The sequence below is a fragment of the Equus caballus genome, chromosome X, assembly GCF_041296265.1.
Source record: "Equus caballus isolate H_3958 breed thoroughbred chromosome X, TB-T2T, whole genome shotgun sequence".
Lineage (NCBI taxonomy): Eukaryota > Metazoa > Chordata > Mammalia > Perissodactyla > Equidae > Equus > Equus caballus.
The window spans coordinates 99,383,856-99,400,960 of record NC_091715.1 but is presented as its reverse complement, the minus strand read 5'-3'; the positions used below and the strand labels follow the sequence as shown (position 1 = coordinate 99,400,960).

The 17,105-nt window shown below is 41.3% G+C and overlaps 1 pseudogene; it reads left to right on the top strand.

The window, feature by feature from the left end:
• The first annotated feature begins 7,578 nt into the window (after positions 1-7,578).
• Positions 7,579-16,422, top strand: LOC102148779 (uncharacterized; annotated as a pseudogene).
• Positions 16,423-17,105: the final 683 nt, after the last annotated feature.

Genomic DNA, 17,105 nt, shown 5'->3' with positions numbered 1-17,105 from the left:
TATGTTTGTCTATGGATATATGTTCTATATATGTGATGTATTTCTATCTTTTGACGGTATTGTCAAAATTAATTTGTAAAAGAGGACTATGGCTTAAAGAAAAATAAGCTTTAATATCAATAGTATACTTATGTAAAACTAAGACCATTTTCTTTCATCTCCTAAAGGACAAAGTTTTCTTGGACTATTCTATTCTTGACAAGATTATGAAAGATTTTTCTGTAACCTTTTGAAGTAATATGCCTAGAAAATAAAGATTCATTGTTTTATCAAAATAATTTCCTGTGCTTCATGTTGTCTTTATCAGGTCTTTGATTACTTAAGAAAACTGGGTCTTCTCGATTAAAAGAGCTAAGTTTTTTACAATTATGTAACTTTTTGTATTTGCCTTCAAAGTCATTAGTTGTCACTTTGGTTAAATAGATAACTAAGTATTGTTTCACAGTGACATATGATCCGATTTAATCAAGTATTTTAAAACATTTTGATATTTTTGATAAACATTCCAAAAATAAAATTCTAAATGGAGTCTTTTTGACCTCAAACTAACTTTGAGATTTTCCAGAGGGTCCCTGGAACATCTCAAAAGATTTGTTCTCTTTCATGACAAAAGAGATAGATTAAATTAATTAGGCTTAGTTGATATGTTAAATTACATGGGAAGCATTGTCAAATAGGAAATGATGCTAAACTTTCCTTGGGTTATATTTATATATATATTATTAATATGTGTTCCAGATATTATATGAAATTCCTAAAACTCTAATATGTTCTGGTATGTTATCATTCGTAATCGTTGGTTTGCAAATTGGCCCCCATACTTGCAGGGCAAGGAGAGATTGAAGAGAGTCAGATCACTCCAGATTGGTAGGTGGCAGTTTTAATAAGCAAGAGAACTTACATACAAGCCTTATCTCAGGTGGCTGCAAGATGAGTATATCTCCACACCCACCTGCCAGAATCTTAAAAGTTCATATAGAGGCCTTAACTGGGTTTAGTTGTGTATTCAGTCCAGATGGTCTCAACAACACATTATTCTCTCAATGCTGCATTCTTGAAAATGGCTCCCACTAAGGGAATGGTGGGCAGAAAGTACATTCCAAGGACAGGAGAGGGGGTAAGGAGCCTCTGATTGATCAGGTCCAGCTCATGCGTAAACCAGTGGCTACTTCCCATTGATTATTTCTCCAACACTTCAGCCCTCATGACCAGCTCTTACAATCTTACATCCCCCCTCTTCTGCAATGTGCCCTGAGCAGTCAGCAAGGGGTTCCACTAGCACGGAGGTAGCTATTTTGGCAGTGCTCTGACTATCCTGGTGGGATGTGTCATTGCAAATTCCATTAGATAACACCCTTCCAGGGCATGATGTGGCTTGGTGTTCTCAGCAGCATAGTACGTTGATCCACAGTGAGATTCTGAGCAATGGTTGTCTCCCGTGACTTCCATATCTTTACACGCCTTCAGGGTGTTGGGTGTCTCAGCAGGGGTCCCCAGTCTGGCATATGGAGAAATAGGTTCTATTGGTTGATTATTCAAATGTATTAAAGCCTGGGATGGTACTTTAGTCCACCCAGACAAGGCAGTTTTATCTCTTAGTAATTTAATCTGCTGCTTTAATATTCCATTTTTCCTTTCTACCAACTCTGCTGCTTGCAGGTTATGAGGGAAATGAAACCATCATTTAATGTCATGTTCTTTTGCCAGTCTTGCATATCATGACCTTTGAAATGTGACCTGTGGTCACCATCTATTCCACAAGGGTATCTGTACACAGTACTCAGCTTCTCTAATTCCCTACTGGTGTCAGCCTGGTTTGCAGGGCAACAAAGGAAAGCTTGGGTTAGGCCAGATGCAGTGTCCACACAAATCAAGGCATATTTAAAACCCTCACTTGGAGGGAGGGTGCCAAAATAATCAATTTGCCAATCCCTCACTGATTGGGAACTCCACCAGATGGTCCCAGACTCCTTTGGCATCTGCCTTGGGTGTTGTTTAGAACAAAAGGACATGCTGTTACTGCATTAAGTTACTCTTTTTCAAGGGCAATCCAACATCCTGGGCAATATGCCATCCCACATGGGTGCTATAGTGCTCACTCTTCCTACAGACCCGATCTGCTGTACCTACTGAAGGGTCAATTGCTAAGGCTCATACATGAGCTAGGGTGTCACCTTCCTGATTACCAGGGGATGTCAGCACCTTATGAACCAGGATGTGGAAAACAGTGAGGACTGCCTCAGGCTCTTGCAGGCAAATCCAAATGCTTTTTATTCTTGAAATGTCTTCAGGAAACCACATATCTTGACCCCACAAGGGCTCATTTATGATTATACGCCCCTTGGCTTCCCAGTCCAAGTCATAGTGCTGATCTCTTTAGAACAGCCCAGCTGTCAATGCAAAGGGTTAAAGGCGGGGGCTCATAAGTGATCAACAGGCAAACTGCTCTGAGTTCACCCACTCGCTGCTGCAGTTTGTGCCTGTTTCCATCCAGAAGGTGTCAGTGTTGGGCCGAATAGCGACTGCAGTCCATGCGGGCTGGTTGCCCCAACCAGACCTATCTGTATACCAGGCATCAGCAGGAATTTCCCCTACTCCCTCTCTACAGGCTGCGGGGCCACCACAGGAATAGGATCGGGGCATTTAGAGCATCTACGTAGTCTATAGGGCCTAGTAGCACCCGTATTTTTAGAGACAATAGGCTGGCAGACAGGGTGCTCCTCTGCTGCAAATAGGCATGTCACTTAGTCAAAGTAGGAGTTTGAGCCACAGAAGAGGTGGATCAATGGAACATACTCTCAGCCCACTCCTTGATTGAAAGGGAAGTTCTTATGATGATATGCTATTCCTTTGTGAGAGGCTCTACCTGGAGGAGCAATGTGTACACTGCTGAGCTGTTGCTCAGTGAAGATATATCGGGTTTCTGCCCCCTTCCAGAGCTGAGACCAAAATCCTAGGGGTACTCTCTCCTGTTGTCTCTGCCATAGTGCTCAATCCATACCTGCCAGAGTCACAGATACATCTAACTCAAATGGTAGTCCTGCTTGGGAGATTCCCAGAGCTCTAACCTGCTTCACCAGTATTTTTTATCTTCTCAAAGGTAGCTTGTTGCTCTGATTCCCAGTCCCACATGCGCCCTTTCTTTACCAGGTGGTACAAGGGATGGAGGCATATGCCAGATGAGGAACGAAAGTCCTCCAAAATCCCAAAATCCCTAAAAAGCTTACACACCTCTCACGTTCGTAGGGATTGGATAGGCTTGCACTTTGTCAGTCACAGCTTCCAGGACAACGAACGTCTCACCTGACCAAACAATTCCAAAAAACTTTACGGTGGTGCCTGGGCCCTGAATTTTCTGAGGGTTCATAGCACATCCTCTCCCTTGATGTTCCAGCAAAGTCTGCAGACTATCCTGCAACAGAGGCAGGTCTTTACACGTTAACATCATATCATCGACGTCATGGGCCCATTTTGCTGATTTGGGGAAGAGCAGGGACAGATTTCAGGACACCATCTCGTGACATACTGTGAGACTGTGCAGTTAGCCTTAGAAAAGCACCTGAAAGTTCTATTATTTCCCCTCCCACATGAAGGCAAATTGATCTTAGTTATCAGAAACCTGTACTTGTCAGAGTCTTTTCCATAATTTTCCTTGAAGATGAAGCGCTTTTTGCAGGAACACTTTTGCAAAAGCACCAGAGTTAAACAATAACTGTCTGTAAATGATGAAAGAATTATAAATGGCCATTGTTAAAAATCTGATGTGAGCTCACTATAATTCAGTTGACAAGGGGATTTGGTTATTTCTGTGACATCCCTTTTAAAGTAGTAACTAGAGGGGCCAGCCTGGTAGCACAGCAGTTAAGTTCGCACGTTCCGCTTCGGTGGCCCAGGGTTCACCAGTTCGGATCCCCAGTGCAGACATGGCACTATTTGTCAAGCCATGCTGTGGTAGGTGTCCCACATATAAAGTAGAGGAAGATGGGCACGGATGTTAGCTCAGGGCCAGGCTTCCTCAGCAAAAAGAGGAGGATTGGCAGTAGTTAGCTCAGGGCTAAACTTCCTCAAAAAAACAATAATAATAACAACTAGAATTATGACTGATAACATTATACTAGGACATATCAGATTTTTAGGAATTCCATACAATTTCTGGAACACTTATATTAATAATATATATCTATACAAACATAACCTAAAGAAAGTTAAGCATCATTTCTTATTTGACAATGCCTCCCATGTAATTTATCAAATAGCCTAATTAGTTTTATATCTCTCTTTTATCAGGAGAGGACAAATCTTTTGACATGTTCCAGGGGTCCTCTGAAAGACCCCAAACTAAGTTTGAGGTCTAAAAAATTTAATTTAGAATTTGATTTTGGGGAAGTTTGCCAAAAATATTAAAAGATTTTAAAACACTTGATTAAAAAGAATTATAGGTCACTGTGAAATAACACTCTGGCCCTGTCCTGTTTTTGCATGATTTGGAAGTGGCTGCCTCCCTTTATAACTATTAGTTTTCTAAGGATTTCCCTTTTCTAGCTGTCAACTTGTCTCTGGTAACAACTTTTCCTCACCAAACTCTTGCAGGCCCTGGGATGGCATGATGCCCAGCTATGCTGGAGCCTGAATCCCTTAACATCTCCCTCTGGTACCCTTAACTTTGCCCAGACCTTTCTACAGTATAGCCACTTTGTTAAAGTCTTTTCAAAGATCCTTGTTAAGTGTGTCAATTCTTTCTTTTAGGGACCCTGACTAATACAGCAGTATTTTTAAAAGAATAGAAATAAAATTTAGTAATTAAATTGACAATTAAATCAATGATAATAAATTAATAATAAATGATATAAAATAATAAATTAAACTTAGAAATTAAATTACTGATTAGTAATTAAATTACTAATAAAATTAGTAATTACAATACATGTAAATAGACTTTAATCAGTTAAAAGACGTGAAATTTTTAGATTGGGTATAAAAAAAATCCTGATCTATCCTATGTACAAAAGACATAGTTAAGACAAAAAAAATTGGGAAAGGTTGAAAGCATAGAAAAACATATACATGGTAAATATTAGCCAAAAGAAATCTGGGGTGGCTCTATTAGTCCTAAGAAAAGATAGGCCTCAAAAAAAGTCACTGCATAATGATAAAAGATTCAGTTTACCAAGAAGTTACAGGTCTACAATATTTTTATCCCAAATCTTTGAGGCAAGGTGTGTTTCAAAATTCAGAAGTTGCAGATTGATGTGTGGCTCAAACTCTAAACTTGGTCATTAATTGAACCATCTATAATTATCAGAGAGTTTTACTAGAACTGATAAGTGAGGGAAAGAAAGGACAAAGGCAAAGGAATTAGCTAAGAATAACATGGATTAGCAAGAAAGCTTAGAAGAGATCTCTCCCTCTGAGAAAGAAAAAGGAGTGGGGAAAACAGATCACAAAAATGCACCCTAGAGAACTTCAAAGAAGACGCTAAACATGTTACGTTCCGTGAATGTCCTGGAAACAGTTTAGTAAAGTATGTCAGTCTTACCTTCGCTTCTTTGTTGTTCTCTTCTTCATTTGCTCGTTCGGACATGAGGGACAGAATTGAGTTCATTATACTCCTTGGTTTACGGCCCACATGAATCTTTAGGTGGGGGGGAGTCCCCCCTCTTGCCCGATTGTTTGTTTTTCTTGCATCTCCATTTGATAACCATTCTAATAGAAAAATATTCATCTTTTTGTTTATGTTCTTGCAAAATGATTATTGGTACTTTATGTTCATGTATCTTCAATTAAAATGATAGCTATGAGGCCAGCCCAGTGACGCAGCAGTTAAGTTTGCACGTTCGGCTTTGGCGGCCCAGGGTTCGCCTGTTCGGCTCCCGGATGTGGACACGGCACCGCTTGGCAAGCCATACTGTGGTAGGCGTCCCACACATAAAGTAGAGGAAGATGGGCACGGATGTTAGCTCAGGGCCAGTCTTCCTCAGCAAAAAGAGGAGGATTAGCAGCAGTTAGCTCAGGGCTAATCTTCCTCAAAAAAAAAAATTAAAATAAAATAAAAAGATAGTTATACATCTCATTCTCTTTCTTAGAAACAGAAACAGAAATTTAGCAGAGAGAAGATAAAAAAAAATGGCCCCCAAGGAAGAAAAAATCATTGGAGGGAACTGTCGTTTGATTAATTTACTTCCTCTGATGCCTGACTAAACTGTTTTTTTCTTTCTTTTTAGATTGGCACCTGCGCTAACATCTGTTGCCAATCTTTCTCTTCTTCTTATTCTCCCCAAAGCCCCCCAGTACATAGTTGTATATCGTAGTTGTAGGTCCTTCTAGTTCTGCTATGTGGGATGCCACCTCAGCATGGCTTGATGAGTGGCCCTAGGTCCACACCCAGAATCCAAATTGGCAAAACCCTGTGCTGCCAAAGTGGAGCACATGAAATTAACCACTGGACCATGGGGCTGGTCCCTGACTAAACATGGGGCCGGCCCCTGACTAAACTTCTTACAATTGAGTCCTTTGAGATATACCTGTGTTCAATTAAAAAAAACTGACTTTAAGTTTGCTTACTAAGTTTCTCTTTCTTGCCACAAAACTAGATCCCGAACAAGGAAAAGGAGTATGATTAATTTTGTTATCTTTTATTCAGAGTACATACGCACTGTCATTATTAAAATGTTAGATGAAAATTGGCTCACTCTTTGCACAGTGAATATATAAGAAATCATTAATAGAAGGCAAACTAACACAATAACATATTGTTAACTGCAAGATACTTGGTCCAATAGATCATTGGGCTGCTTTGATAAACAAGTGTTCTCTCGAGTAGGGATGCAACTGATCTTTAACATACCAAAGGACTAAACAGGTTCGTCTTCTCTGGGGAAAATCTCAGAGGAGGGAAATAATGACTAACTCCTCATCTACATTCAAAAAGTATTTCCTTATGGAAACTGCATATTTGTGGGCATGAAGGACCTCTGAGAAAATACCACACGCCCAAATATCCCTATTATAGTTTTGTAACTAGAGAATAATAAATATGTGGCCATTTTCAATATATAGGAAAGGCAATATGTTGGGATTAGGGAATTGCAGAGAATCATGAATATTTGAAACATTTGTTTTAAGCAATGGCAGAAGCAACTCCTTAGGGACGCATAAATGTATTGTCAAGCAATACTAAAGGCAAAGCTTAGTTCAAATGGGAAACAATTCATCTGCAGTATTTCCAGTCTTGCTGGATGTGAGATCTTTCTCCAGTAATGTTTGAAAGCCTGAATATAGGAGGACAGAGGCAGACGCATAGGTAGGCTGAGATTTCACTAGGAGGCAATGGCCCTCAGGGTCCTGGCACCAGACTGGTTGGAGTGATGGGCTGTGTGGTTCAGGCTAGATAGAATAAAAGGCAGGGATCTAAAGTGTTAAGAGGCAATAGAGGAGTTAAGATCACAGGCCTTGCTGGGGTCAAAATTGGAGTAAAAAAGTAATGTGTCTACAAGTAGAAGGTTAGTTTTTCACTTTTCAAGGATAAAATAGGTGTCAGTGGTGACAAGGTATAGTGCGTGTCTATGAGCATAAGCTACCATGGTAGAGTGGAGATGGATGCTTTTGGAGTCACAGAACAATGAACCTAAGAATGTGAATGGGTAATTAACTGCCAAACTACTGATAGATTTTTTTTTTTGGTGAGGAAGATTGGCCCTAAGCTAACATCTGTTGCCAATCTTCCTCTATTTTGTATGTGGGACACTGCCACAGCATGGCTTGATGAGCGGTGTGTAGGTTCACACCCGGGATCCAAACCTGTGAACCCTGGGCCACCAAAGCAGAGCACATGAACCTAGCCACTATGCCACCAGCCCAGCCCCATTACTGATAGAATCTGATAATAGAAATGAACAATGTGAATCAAAGTGCCAGAGTCACTGATGAATACATGTATATGGTTTTGGTGGTGGGTTCCTAAATAATAGCAATGTTGAAGGTTACAGGGAAGTATAACTAAATGACCTGATCTTAAAAGGGGTAAGATTATTTATACAAGTGTAGAAGAGTAATGCCTTCATGCCAGTATTAGGAATTGAGGTGCCAGACCTGTGGCCAAGTGGTTAAGTTCACACACTCTACTTCAGCAGCCCAGGGTTTCGCTGGTTCAGATCCCAGTCACAGACACAGCACTGCTCATCAGGCCATGCTGAGGCGGCATCCCACACAAGCAGAACCAGAAGGACCTACAACTAGAATATACAACTATCTACTGGGGGACTTTGGAGAGAAAAAAAAGAAGGAAAAAAAAAGAAGATTTACAACAGATGTTAGCTCAGGTGCCAATCTTTAAAAAAGAAGAACCTGAATTAAAAAAAAAAAGAATTGAGAATAGAGCCCCATTTACCTTATGTGTGCCTTTGGTTAAATCCTTTGGCATACCATTGCATCTTATGCGGAAGACTAAATAGAAGGTTAGTTCTCCGAGTCCTTTGATGAGGTTAGTTTCTCCTTCCATAATCTCAGTAATGGATCATGTTAATGAGTCCTTGCATGTTCATTGCATTTTGGATTACACCACTAGAAACCTAACTGCAAATCCTAAACACACACCAGCTTTGCCTATCATCATCCTTCCAAAGCAAAAAGTATTGTCATGCTTTACTGAAGCTTTCATTGTTGTCTCTTGCCTTAACAGACTATCCTAAAATATCAGCTTCTCCCCAGCCTCATTGGACAATGAGACGAAGAAATAAAGGAGATAAAATAGTATCCACAGAGCCCCCTGCCATGTGCTCTCACTGGTTTATATTCATATTGCACCAGGGTGCTTTCTCCATCTCTGAGTAGACATAAGAAACAACAACAAAACTTTGTTTGAGGCAGGTCAGAACTTTAGCAACTCTGTTGAACACAAAATATTTTCCTCCAGGGTGTGGAGGCTGCCAGACTGGGGTACTTATATAATTCCTTCTCTCTCTCTCTCTCTCTCTCTCTCTCTCTCTCTCTGTCTTCTCTCCATACACACACACACAAACACACACACACACACACTCATCGATACATCCAGACTTTGACAGTCACACGTAATAGATACACATAGTAGAGACCAGGAATCTCAAATGCTGACTTAAGGGCCAGGGTGGTAACATACATCATGGAGAACCCAAGCTGGATACAGGGAGGAGATGAGCATGTAGCAGAGCGAGAGAATATGATCCTGTCTAAAGACATTCAAATTCAATTTTATTTTACTTTATTTATGTGTTTTGCTGAAGAAGACTCACCCTGAGCTAACAACCATTGCCAATCGTCCTCTTTTTTCGCTTGAGGAAGATTAGCCTTCAGCTAAAATCTGTGCCAATCTTCTTCTATTTTTTTTTTGGTATGTGGGACACCTCCACAGTGTGGCTGGTGAGTGGAGTGGGTCCGTGCCCAGGATTCAAACCTGCGAACATGGGCCTCCGAGTGGAGCGCATGGCACTTAACCACTTGGCCATGGGGCCAGGCCTCAAATTCAAAATTTTTAAATGCTGTTGACTGAAGATAAAAATGCACTGTATATTTTGTTGTCAGATGGCAGTTTGCAGCCTCAGTAAATAAGAAAAATTATGAAGTAAATGTCCAATATGTCCTTTGCTTTATCAGATACATGTTTGCTCAGTGCTTTTAATTGTCATAATTGCCATAAACATTTGATAATTATACATTGTCTAAGTATGAGTAAAGTAAGCAGATTGTGCAATGGAATTCACAAACATAAACCTAATGTAAAAACCCTAGATCGGTGTTTTTTAAAGTATGGTCCTCAAATCATTGCTAGTTCTTGGTCATAAATCAAGTGTTTGGCAGAAGTGGCAGTTTCAGTATTTTTAACTTATTTTTATTTTCTAAAAAATGAAGTTACAAATATTTGTCCATACTTTGGCAAAAACCATTCAGATATAGGTTAGCCACATACTTACTCAGCTGTGACTGGAAAGTACTCACTGTATAAGCTACAAATGTTGACTGAAGTCACACTATTCTTTGATATCATAAATAAAATTCATAATCCCTGCCTCACATCTCTTGGGAAGTCCCATATTCTCTATGGGATTTCAGTGAATCCCAAGGACCTACCTCTCTTGGCCACCTCTTGTGTTTTATCTTCCACAGAACTCTCAATCTCATTTCAACCTCCCATTTTGCTGCTGTTCTGCCTTCTCCACTTTAACCCAGATGTGGCATATATTCCAGAACTCAACAAATTTCACTCAAAGAACACATGGAATTTTATATGTGGAAATTCCAACTCCATTTTTCAGGTTGCTCATCTTAACTCCTTCCTTTCTTTCACACTCCACATTTGGTCCATTAGCAAATCCTATCAACCCTACCTTCTGAATAGATTCAAACTTTGTCCATTTCCATACACCCCTTCTGCCACTCAGGTTCACACCCTCTAACTGATCTTCCTGCCTTTGCCCCGTCCCCACTTCAGTCTATTCTCCACCAGCAGCCGGAGTGATCCTGCCTAAACATAACCTGTCACTTTTCTGCTCATAATCCTCTAATGGCCCTCAGTTCACTCACCTAGAAGCCAGCAGCCTGTAAGACTCTATTGATCTGACTCCTCATTACGTCTGTGACAACCTCCTAATCCTCATCCCGTCATTTGCCAACTCCCACTTCACTGTCCCATATATTGACTTTTGAAGATGCCAAGCACTAATGTGACAAAGACTTAAAGGCAAATACAGAAAGCTATGTAGTTGTAAAAAAATTAGCTCTTTTAATAGAAAAGACTCAATTTCCTTAAGTAATCAAAAATCTGATAAAGACAACATGAAGCACAGAAAATTACTTTGATAAAACACAGAATTTTTGGTTTCTAGCCAGATTACTTAAAAAGTAAAGGAAAACCTTTCACAATCTTATCAAGAACAAACAAATAATCCAAGAAAACTTTGTCTTTCTAGTAAATGAAAAAAAAATTGTTTTAGTTTTACATAAGTACACGGTTGATGTTAAAGCTCATTGTTTTTTGGGGGTTTTTTGCTGAAGAAGATTTGCTCTGAGCTAACATCTGTTGCCAATCTTCCTCTTTTTGTATGTGAGCTGCCACCACAGCATGGCCACTGAGAAGTGGTGTAGGTCTGCTCCCGGGAACCAAACCCAGGCCACCAAAGTAGAGAGCACTGAACTTAACCAAGCATTTCACTGTCAATCACCACAACATCCTCCCCTTTGTTCTCCTCACTTTCCTAGGAATTCCATCTCTTAGCCTCCTAGTCAGGCTTCATCACAAGCATTTGGACCTTAATCTGTGGCAGCTTGTTCCCTCCTAGCTTTGCAGAACAGCATGCTAAGGTCTCCAATTTGATATCCTACTCTCCCACCTTGTCTGCTACCCCAAAGCTAGCAGAGTTGTGGACAACTGCACATCTTTCTCTAACCTCAGCTCTTCTTCCAACTTTCTACCTTGAGCTTTAGCCTCTAGTTGGGTATTTGTGGCCATCCAAACTGCCCACAGTGGAGACCAGCCCACTGCGGCAGCCATTTGTTTACCTTCTTTTCTGTAGTGCACTGTGCATAGTTCCTCAAAGAAATGCATGAATCCACCCAGCACTTTTGGGGCGTCCCCATACTCGTGTGGCAGTCCACAAGCATCTAACATTCAGGCCACCCCTCCCCCATAAAGGTTGATGGCCAGCTTGGGATTTCCCTTGAAGGTCTCTTTCCCAAGACCCATTTCTCCAGTCTCCTGTGGCTGGCTCACCAATTGTTGGTTCACAACCTTGGGATTTCCACAAGTGAAATTCAAAACTGGCTCTCATACATGAAGGACAAGGAGAAATTGAAGAAAGGGGTAGAGAGCTCTAGATTGGTAGGTGGCTGTTTTAATAGGCAAGGAAATTTACATATGAGGCTAATCTTGGGGGGCTGAAATATGAGTAGATCTGCACACCTTCCCACCAGAATCTTAAAAGTTTATATAGAGGCCTTAACGGAGTTTGGTCACATACTCCGTTAGATGGTCTCAACCATCTGAGGTCAGATGGTCTCAACAACACATTGTTCTCTCAAGGCTGCATCTTGGAAACAGTTCCTAGTGTAGAAATGGCAGGCAGAATATACATCACAAGGACAGGGGAGGGGGTAAAGAGTCTCCAATTACCTGAGTCCAGCTTGTCGGTCAACAGGTGGTCATGTCTTCTCAGTGACCTCCTCCAACAGCTCAGAGAGCAGAGATTCTGCATTTAATGTTGTAGTTTGGGAAGTTAGAAAGGCATTATTTTTTGGTGGTTGATTGGCTTAAATATAAACCAAAGATGGCCCACTGTGTGCAAATTGGAAATGCCCAACCTCTCTTGGTTTAATATAGAGGAACGGGTTCAGAGGCTTAATGAGATTGGAATGTTAGAGTGGATTTGTCATTTAAGACCTATTCATCCACACTAGGAGGGTCTAGAAGACATACCTCACCAATACTTTGAGAAATAAATTCATGAATGGAACCCTAACATCCTTGAAGAGCTCTGTGATCGCTTTTTTCTGTTGGCCAGACCTTACAGTGGGAACCACAGCCACTCAACTTAAAAACCTAAATGCAACAGGATTAATTGGACCCCTGGGGTGGCAGGGGCCTAATGGTGGCACTCAACCACCAAAGGCAAGGTGGGTGTGGTTACTGGAACGGACAGCAGAGTAAAAGCAGTAATCAGAATAGTCAGATTCATGCAGATTTATGGCACTTGCTAGTTAATTATGGTGTTCTAGAAAGTGAAATAAATAGGAAGCCTACTAGATCCTTAATTGATCTGTATAAACAGAAATGTTCTAGGCCAAGTAGAAAAGGTATAACTCAAATCATAAAAACAGAAAGTCACAGTCCCTCAATCAATTCCCAGACTTGAAACAGTTTACAGACCCCAAATTCCCTGAATGAAGGGTAGGCTGAGTCTCCCTGAGAAAAGACCTTGGTTCACTACTGAAAATTTATACTGTTAATATTTCTCCCAAAGGGACCTACAGCCTTTTACCAGGGTAACTGTACATTGGGTAAAAGGAAATAATCAGACCTGTTGAGGACCACTAGACACTGGATCTAAACTGACACTGATTCCAGGAGACCTGAAGCATCACTGTGGTCCTCCAGTCAGAGTAGGGGCTTATGGAAGTCAGGTGATCAATGGAGCTTTAGCTCAAATCTATCTCACAGTGAGTCCAGTGGGTCCTCAAATCCATCCTGTGGTTATTTCCTCAGTTGCAGAATGCATAATTGGAATAGACATATGTAGCAGCTGGCAGAATCCCCACACTTGTTCCTGACCTGTGGAGCTAGGGCTATTATAGTGGGAAAGACCAAGTAGAAGCCAATAGAACTGCCTCTAATTAGGAAAATAAGTAAAAAATAGTACCACATTCCTGGAGGGATTTCAGAGATTAGTGCCACCATCAAGGACTTGAAAGATGCAGGGTTGTTGATTTCAACCACATCCCCCTTCAACTCTCCTATTTGTCTTATGCAGAGGACAGATGGATCTTGGAGAATGACAGTGGATTGTTGTAAGCTTAACCAGGTAGTGACTACAATTGCAGGTGCTGTACCAAATGTGGTTTCATTGCTTGAGCAGATTAACACATTCTCTGGTACCTGGTATATAGCTATTGATCTGGCAAATGCCTTTTTTCTCCATACCTATCCAGAAGGCCCTCAAGAAGCAGTTTGCTTTCAGCTAGCAAGGACAGCAATATACCTTCACTATCCTACCTCAGGGGTATATAACTCTCCAGCTCTATGTCATAATTTAGTTCACAGGTATCTTGATTGCCTCTCCCTTCCACAAGATATCACACCGGTAAGTTACATTGATGACATTATGCTGGTTGGACCTAGTGAATGAGAAATAGAGACTAATCTAGACTTATTGGTGAGACAGTTGTGTGTCAGAGAGTGGGAAATAAATTCAACTAAAATTCAGGGGCCTTCTACCTCAGTGAAGTTTCTAGGGATCCAGTTGTGGGGCATATCAAGACATTTCTTCTAAGGTGGAGGATAAAGATTGTTGCATTTGGTCCCTCCTACCACCAAGAAAGAGGCAGAATGCCTAGTGGGCTTCTTTGGATTTTGGAGGCAACATGGTCTTCATTTGGATGTGTTACTCCAGTCCATTTACTGAGTGACCTGAAAATTTGCTGGTTTTGAGTGAAGCCCAGAACAAGAGAAGGCTCTGCAACAGATTCAGGCTGCTGTGCAAGCTGTTCTACTTGGGCCATATGATCCAGCAGATCCAATGGTGCTTTGAAGTGTCAGTAGTAGACAGAGATCCTATTTGAAGCCGTTGACAGGTCCCTATAGGTGAATTGCAATTCAGGCCTTTAAGATTTTGGAGCAAGGCCCTGCCATCATCTGCAGATAACTACTCTTCTTTTCAGAAATAGCTCTTAGGCTGCTACTGGGCCTTTGAGACTGAGCACTTGACCATGAGCCACCAAGTTACCATGCAACCTGAGCTGCCCATCATGAACTGGGTATTATCTGATCCACCAAGCCATAGAGTTGGGGATTCATAGCAACGCTCCATCATCAAATGGGAGTAGTATATATATGATCAGGTTTAAGCAGGCACTAATGGCATACGTAAGTTGCATGAAGAAGTGGCCCAAATGCCTATGGTCCTCACTCTTGCTACACTGCCTTTTCTCTCCCAGCCTGCACTTATGGCTTCATGGGGAGTTTCCTACAACCAATCAGTTGACAGAAGAAGAAAAGACTTGGGCCTGGTTTACAGATGGTTCTACATGATACGCAGTCATCATCCAAATATAGCTGCAGCACTATAGTGCTTATCTGGAACATCCTTGAAGGACAGTGGTGAAGGGAGATCCTCCTAGTGGGAGAACTTTGGGCAGTGAAGCTGGTTGTTCACTTAGCTTGGAAGGAGAAGTGACCGGCCTGTGATTATATACCAATTCATGGGCTGTGGCCAATGTTTTGAATGGATGGTCAGGGACTTGGAAGGAACATGATCAAAAAATTGGTGACAAAGAAATTTACAGAAGAGGTATGTGGACAGACGTCTCTGATTGGGAAAAAAACCCCATGAAGATATTTGTGTATGTGAATGCTCACCAAAGAGTAACCTCAGCAGAGGAAGATTTTTATAATCAAGTGGATAGAATGACCCATTCTGTGGATGCCATTCAGCCTCTCTCTCCAGACACACATGTCCTTGCCCAATGGACTCATGAACAAGGTGACCATGGTGGCAGGGATGGTGGTTATGCATGGGCTCAGCAATGTAGACTTCCATTCACCAAGGCCAACCTGGCTACTGCTGCCACTGACTGCACATTCTGCCAGCAATAGAGACCAACACAGAGCCCCCAACATGGCACCATTTTCAAACATGATCAGCCAGCTACCTGGTGGCAGGTTGATTACATTAGACCACTCCCATTATGGAAGGGGCAGCGTTTGTCTTTACTGGAATAGACACTTACTCTGGATACAAATTTACCTTCCCTTCATGCAATGCTTCCTCCAAAACTACCATCTGTGGACTTACAGAATACCTTATTCACCATTATGGTATTTCACAGAGCATTGCCTCTGATCAAGGAACTCACTTCACAGCAAAAGAAATGTGACAGTGGGCCCATGCTCATGGCATTCATTGGCCTTACCACATTCCCTACCATCCTGAAGCAGCTTGCTTAATAGAACAGTGAAATGACCTTTTGAAGATTTAGTTACAGCGCCAGCTATGTGGCAATACCTTTCAGGAGTGGGCTAAGGTTTTCTAGAAAGCTGTGTAAGCTCTGAATGGTGTTGTTTCTCCAATAGTCAGGATTCACAGGTCCAGGAATCAAGGGGTGCAAATGGAAGTGCACCACTTACTATTACCCATAGTGACCCACTAGCAAAATTTTTGCTTTCTGTTTTCATGACTTTGTTTTCTCCAGGCCTAGAGGTCTTAGTGCCAGAGGCAGAAAAGCTTCTATCAGGACACACAACAATGATTCCATTGAACTGGAGGTTAAGACTGCCACCCAGCCACTTTGGGCTCCTCATGTCTCTGAATCAACAGGCAAAGAAAGGAGTTATGGTGTTGCCTGGGGTGACTGATCCTGACTGTCAAGGGAAACTTGGACTACTACTATACAATGGAAGTAAGGAAGAGTATGTCTGGAATACAAGAGATCCCTTAGAGCCTCTCTTAGTATTATCATGCCTTGTGATCAAAGTCAATGGAAAATACAACAAACCAAACCAAGCAGGATTACTAATAGCCCGGACCCTTCAGGAGTGAAAGTTGGGGTTACCCTGCCAGCTAAATAACAGTGACTAACTAAGGTGCTTGCTGAAGGCAAAGGGAATACAGAATGGGTAGTAGCAGAAGGTAGTTATAAATACCAGCTACAACCACCGATCAGTTACAGAAATGAGGACTGTAATTGTCACGAGTATTTCCTCTTTATTTTGTTATAAATATGTTTGTGTGTGTGTGTATATATATATATATATATATACACATAAATTAAGCAAATATCTTGTAACAAAAGCTGATTGACTTTATATTGGTATTTAAGTATTGCTAATTTTACATAATAGTATTTCAGTTAGAGGATATCAGGAGAAGAGTAAACATCACTCAAGGACTCTACCTCCTCTTCTGGGGAAAGGAATAGTGCCTGTTCCATTGCATGCAGGATACCTGTATCAGGTTAGTTGGAATTATGATCTTGTTATTTTCTTTATTTGGAGATTGTGTGGTTTAAGGAGATATATATGGGTGCCAAGTTGACAAGGGGTGGGTTTATGATGGTTAATTTTATGTGTCAACATGACTGGGTTAAGGGATGCCCAGATAGCTAGTAAAACATTATTTCTGGATGTGTCTGTGAGGGTATTTCCAGAAGAGACTAACATTTGAATTGGTAGAGTGAGTAAAGAAGATCACCCTCACTGATATGGGTGGGCATCATCCAATCCATTGAGGGCCTGAATAGGGCAAATTGGCAGAGGAAGGGCAAATTTACTCTCTTTGCTTGAGCTAGGACACCCATCTTCTCTTGCCCTTGTGCATTAGCACTCCTGGTTCCTGGCCTTTAGTCTTAGACTGGGACTTACACCATCA